The sequence below is a fragment of the Dendrobates tinctorius genome, unplaced genomic scaffold (assembly GCF_039654945.1).
Source record: "Dendrobates tinctorius isolate UK_male_01 unplaced genomic scaffold, ASM3965494v1 ptg000126l, whole genome shotgun sequence".
Lineage (NCBI taxonomy): Eukaryota > Metazoa > Chordata > Amphibia > Anura > Dendrobatidae > Dendrobates > Dendrobates tinctorius.
The window spans coordinates 24,573,880-24,581,134 of NW_027361794.1; the positions used below are offsets into that span (position 1 = coordinate 24,573,880).

The 7,255-nt window shown below is 47.4% G+C and overlaps 1 long non-coding RNA gene across 1 annotated transcript; it reads right to left on the reverse strand.

Moving 5' to 3' along the window:
• Positions 1–3,034: 3,034 nt before the first annotated feature.
• On the reverse strand, positions 3,035–7,012 carry LOC141047106 (uncharacterized). The gene is made up of 2 exons (XR_012219753.1): positions 4,075–7,012; positions 3,035–3,723 (listed from the first exon to the last, which is right to left on the reverse strand). It is a non-coding gene; the product is annotated as an uncharacterized lncRNA (long non-coding RNA).
• Between the last annotated feature and the right edge of the window lie 243 nt (positions 7,013–7,255).

Sequence of the window (7,255 nt, forward strand, 5' to 3'; positions counted from 1 at the left end):
ACTCTCATTACATCTGGTTATCAGGTAAGACCCTATTTTTCGCTTCATTGTTCCTCAGTATCTCGACTACAAGAAATCTCTGTAACACTTTCAGGTCACTTGGTTAAAACCAATGAAGGGACTGCTGGGACCGTAACGGGGTCCATCTGAGACCCCAATGCAGAAACCAAATGTCCTGAGAACTGGACCTGCTGGACCACAAATTGTCATTTCTCCAGGTTACCAAATAAATAGTTGTCACGTAGAACCTGGAGACCCTGTCTGACATGCTCAGCATGCTCCTCCAGAGGACGGGAGTAACTCACTATATCATCCAGGAAAATTACCACAAATCTACCAATCAGTGAGAAAAAATGTAATTACTGACATTGTCACAGACTGCCGGAGCATTGGTGACCCCGAATGGCGGCATCAGGTTGGGTTTTCTTACAATGAATATTGGATTTATGTTGGGTCCCCCTGTCCCTGACAGCCGGTGTCATTTCCCCTACAGAGGCCAATCCACAAGGGCCCTGAGGTGCGAGACTCGGGCGAGTTTCTCCCAAGTGTGACACCGGCCTCAGCCGGACTCTGGAAGGGGGGAAATAACCGAGATTTGGGCATTTTAGCTCCTGGTGTGGAGTCGATAGCACAATCATATGTCGCCATATAGTAGACGGCCGGTAACTGGTGAGAATTCCCTCATGTGTGGGGTCTATTTCCCTCCAGAGAAATCACACGTTACATTCCACACATAACACTGTGTAGAGAAGGCGGAGCGGGGTAATTGTGCCAGTAGTGAGGGGCGAATAATGGCGGGAATGTCACTGAGGAGAAGGCTCCATGGAGGTCTGCACTCCGGAGATCATGTGACCCTGACTCCTCCCCTCCTGTGACCTCATCACAGGTCCTGTGCACAGAGCAGCCATATATGTGGAGTGCGGCTCTGCAGGTTAGTGATGGGCAGTCCGGCTCTTCTGGCTCCTTTCCCCACTTTTCTCCCTCCTGTCCCTTCACTATAAAGCCTGGGCCTCATTATACAGCTGTACAGGGGTCTAGTGAAGGCTTTTTAGCCCTTTCCTCAGACTGTAGATCCTGGGCACAGGCCCTCACTCCTGTCCCTTCACTATAAAGCCTGGGCCTCATTATACAGCTGTACAGGGGTCTAGTGAAGGCTTTTTAGCCCTTTCCTCAGACTGTAGCTCCTGGGCACAGGCCCTCACTCCAGTCCCTTCACTATAAAGCCTGGGCCTCATTATACAGCTGTACAGGGGTCTAGTGAAGGCTTTTTAGCCCTTTCCTCAGACTGTAGCTCCTGGGAACAGGCCCTCACTCCTGTCCCTTCACTATAAAGCCTGGGCCTCATTATACAGCTGTACAGGGGTCTAGTGAAGGCTTTTTTGCTCTTTCCTCAGACTGTAGCTCCTGGGCACAGGCCCTCACTCCTGTCCCTTCACTATAAAGCCTGGGCCTCATTATACAGCTGTACAGGGGTCTAGTGAAGGCTTTTTACCCCTTTCCTCAGACTGTAGCTCCTGGGAACAGGCCCTCACTCCTGTCCCTTCACTATAAAGCCTGGGCCTCATTATACAGCTGTACAGGGGTCTAGTGAAGGCTTTTTAGCTCTTTCCTCAGACTGTAGCTCCTGGGCACAGGCCCTCACTCCTGTCCCTTCACTATAAAGCCTGGGCCTCATTATACAGCTGTACAGGGGTCTAGTGAAGGCATTTTAGCCCTTTCCTCAGACTGTAGCTCCTGGGAACAGGCCCTCACTCCTGTCCCTTCACTATAAAGCCTGGGCCTCATTATACAGCTGTACAGGGGTCTAGTGAAGGCTTTTTTGCTCTTTCCTCAGACTGTAGCTCCTGGGCACAGGCCCTCACTCCTGTCCCTTCAATATAAAGCCTGGGCCTCATTATACAGCTGTACAGGGGTCTAGTGAAGGCTTTTTAGCTCTTTCCTCAGACTGTAGCTCCTGGGCACAGGCCCTCACTCCTGTCCCTTCACCATAAAGCCTGGGCCTCATTATACAGCTGTACAGGGGTCTAGTGAAGGCATTTTAGCTCTTTCCTCAGACTGTAGCTCCTGGGCACAGGCCCTCACTCCTGTCCCTTCACTATAAAGCCTGGGCCTCATTATACAGCTGTACAGGGGTCTAGTGAAGGCTTTTTAGCTCTTTCCTCAGACTGTAGCTCCTGGGAACAGGCCCTCACTCCTGTCCCTTCACTATAAAGCCTGGGCCTCATTATACAGCTGTACAGGGGTCTAGTGAAGGCTTTTTACCCCTTTCCTCAGACTGTAGCTCCTGGGAACAGGCCCTCACTCCTGTCCCTTCACTATAAAGCCTGGGCCTCATTATACAGCTGTACAGGGGTCTAGTGAAGGCTTTTTAGCTCTTTCCTCAGACTGTAGCTCCTGGGCACAGGCCCTCACTCCTGTCCCTTCACTATAAAGCCTGGGCCTCATTATACAGCTGTACAGTGGTCTAGTGAAGGCATTTTAGCCCTTTCCTCAGACTGTAGCTCCTGGGAACAGGCCCTCACTCCTGTCCCTTCACTATAAAGCCTGGGCCTCATTATACAGCTGTACAGGGGTCTAGTGAAGGCTTTTTTGCTCTTTCCTCAGACTGTAGCTCCTGGGCACAGGCCCTCACTCCTGTCCCTTCAATATAAAGCCTGGGCCTCATTATACAGCTGTACAGGGGTCTAGTGAAGGCTTTTTAGCTCTTTCCTCAGACTGTAGCTCCTGGGAACAGGCCCTCACTCCTGTCCCTTCACTATAAAGCCTGGGCCTCATTATACAGCTGTACAGGGGTCTAGTGAAGGCTTTTTAGCCCTTTCCTCAGACTGTAGATCCTGGGCACAGGCCCTCACTCCAGTCCCTTCACTATAAAGCCTGGGCCTCATTATACAGCTGTACAGGGGTCTAGTGAAGGCTTTTTAGCCCTTTCCTCAGACTGTAAGGAGAGAGTTAAATTAACCCTTCACGGTTGAGCCAGTGATTTCCAAATTATTCCAGTGTTGCTAGCAACTCAAATGACCACACGGAGACGGGGTCTCTGTACGGGAGGATCGAGGCAGATCACTAAGCCCCTTTATTTTAGTCACATCTTTTATAATCTTTTGCTTAATTATGCAAGGTTCTCAAGTACCAATAGCATCATTTCACTTTATAAGCCAATAATATTGCAAGAAAACCGGAAACTACATATAAGTCCGTATCCAAATAGAAAGTAGTATAATGGAATATTCAGAGCAATACACTCCCCCCCCGAGCCCCTTATCTTGCACCTGATGGAAACAGTCTGGTTTCATGACAGGCCATGCCAATTATAAAAATTTATCTTACAACAACAAAAACGGAGAAACGAAACCTTACATTGAATGGATAAAACGAAACTTCAACTCTGCTTTTAGTATTAACCCTTAACATTCCCCCCTAGATAAAAATTTTTTAACACGTATGCAGCATCAGAGGTGCTATCCCAAGCTAACAGCTTGAGGGGTACTGGTCTTCACATGACTGATGCCATGTTACCAGTCATGGCTGTCGCGGCACACCCGTCCCCCTGTATACTGCAGTTCACGAATAACAATTTTTGATGACGGTGGTGGGGATCTTTTGTAGGTAGCCATGCGCTTGGCTTCAACATCTTCATCAAGTAGCCTTTTGAGATCGGTGTAGAGAAAAGCAGGGGCAACGACACCTTTGGTATCATCATTAGCTGGCTTAGTGCAGAATTTCCTAATACATACAGAAATACACCAAATAACAAGTTTTAGTATCACATATACAACAAGGATACAGGCAGCAATGTGTAACAAGCTCTGTAAGATCCCAGCTATCCAGCCCCCAATTCCCTTAAATCAATTGGCTGAATTGAAAAAGGAGAAGGTGTCTGAACAACCAACTGTCCTTATTACGATCATTATCTTTAACGTATTAATCTCTGAGTCATTGAATATCTTCTAACTTTAACTTTTAACTTCTACCAATAATAATAATATGAAAAATACGGAAAACCAAAACATTATGTCCCTTCATTTGCTATTGGCTTGTTGGGTGATGAGGAGAACTTGATAGAGACCGTCATACAAGGGTTCTAGTCCGTGCTTCCTGACATGCCTTTTCACGACTACCAAGTCACCAGGCTTCAGGTTATAACAGGTATCGGTTTCTGCTGAATCTGGAAAGGAAAAGAAAACTAGAACATAGGTGTTAGCAAGATTTTTACTAAGCAGAATAACATATTGAACAACACGGTCAGTCTCTTCTGATAACTGCTGGGGCTGGAAATTTGCAACTGGGGGCCTAGCACCAAACAATATCTCATATGGGGATAGGACCATGTTTTGCAATAGGGGTAGTACGGATTTGGTAGAGTACAATGGGTAGGAGCTCTGGCCATGGAGCCGTAGTCTCCTGCATCATTTTGGTCAGTTGTCCCTTCAGTGTGCCATTCAACCTCTCAACTTCCCCACTGGATTGTGGGTGGTACGGAGTATGGAGGGCTACAGTGGATCCAAGCATTGTCAGAACTTCTTGGTACACATGAGAAGAAAAGGCCGGGCCTTGATCACTTTCAACAACTTCTGGAACCCCATATCTGCATATAACTTCCATCACCAGTTTCTTCGCTGTGGTCTTTGCAGTCATGTTGGTAACAGGGAATGCTTCCGGCCAACTGGAGAACCGGGGCCCAGTAGAATTTTTGCACCAGTGCGAGGGCCTGATTCTTTCCTCGATGTGTAGGTCCATGTGCCCATGTGGCAATAGCAGGGTATATCCGCTTAGGGAGACACACGAGTTGGTCCTTTTTCCAGAGACCATTATCCATACATGCCTCATCAGTCTTCCATTGCTTTACCTCTTCCTTTGTAGACATTCTCTGCATCGTCATTAAGCGGTCTCGCGGGGTCCGACAGAAAACTTCAGTCTGTTGTAGATCAACAGGTTCTTGTAGGGTCAGTTCTTCTTGTAACTGTTTACACTGAGAGCGTGTGGTCTCCATAGTTGGTATGGTTGGTTCAACGGGTAAGAGAGCGGCGGCTTTTGCTTGCATATCCGCAAATGTGTTGCCAACAATCTATGGTCTGGTCCTAGGACCGTGTGCCTTAACTTTGATAATAGCCACCTGAGTAGGTAATTTGATCGAGTGCATGAGGGTTTTAACAGCTTCAGCATTTTTCACTGGGGTTCCGGCAGTAGTAATAAACCCTCGATTGGCCAATAGAGCCCCAAAGTCGTGAGCGATACCAAATGCATACCGTGAGTCCGTGTATATATTAGCCCGTCTGTTCTTGGCCAAAGTACATGCAGTAGACAGAGCCTGGAGTTCTGCTTCTTGTGCTGACTGTGAGGGCGGGAGCGCAGCTGCGTGCACTACAGTGTCCTCTGTGGTAACAGCGTATCCCGTGTGGAATCTACCAAACTCGTCAGCATATCTTGAACCATCCGTGTATAACACCAGATCAGGATTTGGGAGTGAATTCTCACTGACATTTGGTGGAGTAGCTATTTCTTCTATCAGAAGTTGGGAACAATCATGTTGGAGGTAATCCTCATCACTGCCATCTTTCCTTATAGCTCATTATGCCGTCTTTCAAGGCATTGTAAAGGGGTTGCATTATGCGGGATGCATCCGGTATCCACTGACAACAATAAGAAAACGCTAGAGTTCAGTTTCATCTTTTGGTAAAGGAAGGGAGCTGACAGCTATTTTTCTTTCGTCTGTGAGGTGTCTGGCACCCTGAAGGAGACAGTGACCCAAGAATATCACTTGACCAAGGCAGAACTGAAGTTCCGAGGCCGAAACCCGATAGTTCAGTGCTGCCAGATACTTAAGGAGGCTAGCAGTGGCAGAAATGGCAAAAGACACCTGCTCATATTTTTTTTCAAACTGGTTGGGACTGTTTTGGGCCCCTTGTGGCATAACTGTCCATGTTAACTGTCGTCCCTGCTAAGTGAATGCAAATAGAAACTGGCAATCTGGGTGTAACGGAATGCTAAAGAAGGCATTGGTAAGATCAATAACTGTAAACCAAGCAGCATCCTGGGGTATTTGGGACAAAAGAGTATTAGGATTAGGCACCACTGGAGTTTCCAGAATAGTAGCGGCATTAACTGCCCGTAGATCTTGTACCAGCCGGTACACAGGGGGCTGGCCAGGTGGGGTCTTTTTCTTAACGGGAAACAAGGGCGTATTACATGGAGAAACACAGGGTACCAGAGCACCGTTATCAAGTAACATTTTTATTTGTTCCTGAAGGACCCGCTCCTGATCATGTTTCAAAGGATATTGATGGACTTTGGGAAAAGGGGCACCAGGTTTGAGAAACACTTTTACTGGTTCTACAGGCATTTTCCCTATATCATTTGACCCTTTTGACCAGAGTTTAGATGGTATCTCTGAGAGGTATAGGGTGAGTCATTGATCCTCAGGTAATATTGGGGGTGGATCTGAGCCTATCAGGGCCATCATAACTGTAGGAAGGGCATACAAAATACAAATTTCCTCACTGTCTTCATCTGCATAGGGATTATATAACGTAAGAGCCATCTGACCATCATCTTGGAATTGTATTCTGGAGCGGAACTGTGATAATGAATCTGCCCCTAGTAAATTTACAGGACATGTGGGAGAGATCACAAACTGAACAGTAATGAGAATTAGCAGGGAGGGGCTGAGGAGCAGGGTTCTCACTAGCTGAAGTCTGAGGGAGGGGCGAGAGTTTGCTGTGTGGGCTGAAGGGCACACTGTGTGCTCGCAGCTGCTGTGGGGGCTAGAGGCTGCTGTTTGCTCTTTTTTTTTTCTCTCTCTCTGCTGAACAGAGCGGGTTAAAGTCTTCTGAAAACTTTTTTTTTTCCCTCTGGAGCTGGTAAATGGAAGGGGTGGATACTCAACCACTAGCAATAACGGGGACTAAGGCTGGCGGCAGATGATAATAATTGTTCCACCGGGTCAATAATCCCCCTCTGGGATTGCCCAAAATTCGCGGTACTCAGTGAAAGGAGGAGGGCGTCTCAGACTATCCCTCCGGACACCTCTGGTTATATATATCTATCTATATATACCTGAGTTACGTATCCTACCCAGTCTTTGATCACATGACCATGCCCAATTACTAATAATGATCGGGAATTTCAGGGTATTTTGACTATAAAGAGAGTCACAATCACTGGTCAATCCGGGGTGTCCGTCCCTTATGAGGTACGGTTCGAGCACTGGGCCCCCAACGGGACTGCACCTCTATATGATTCCACCCATGAATCACCC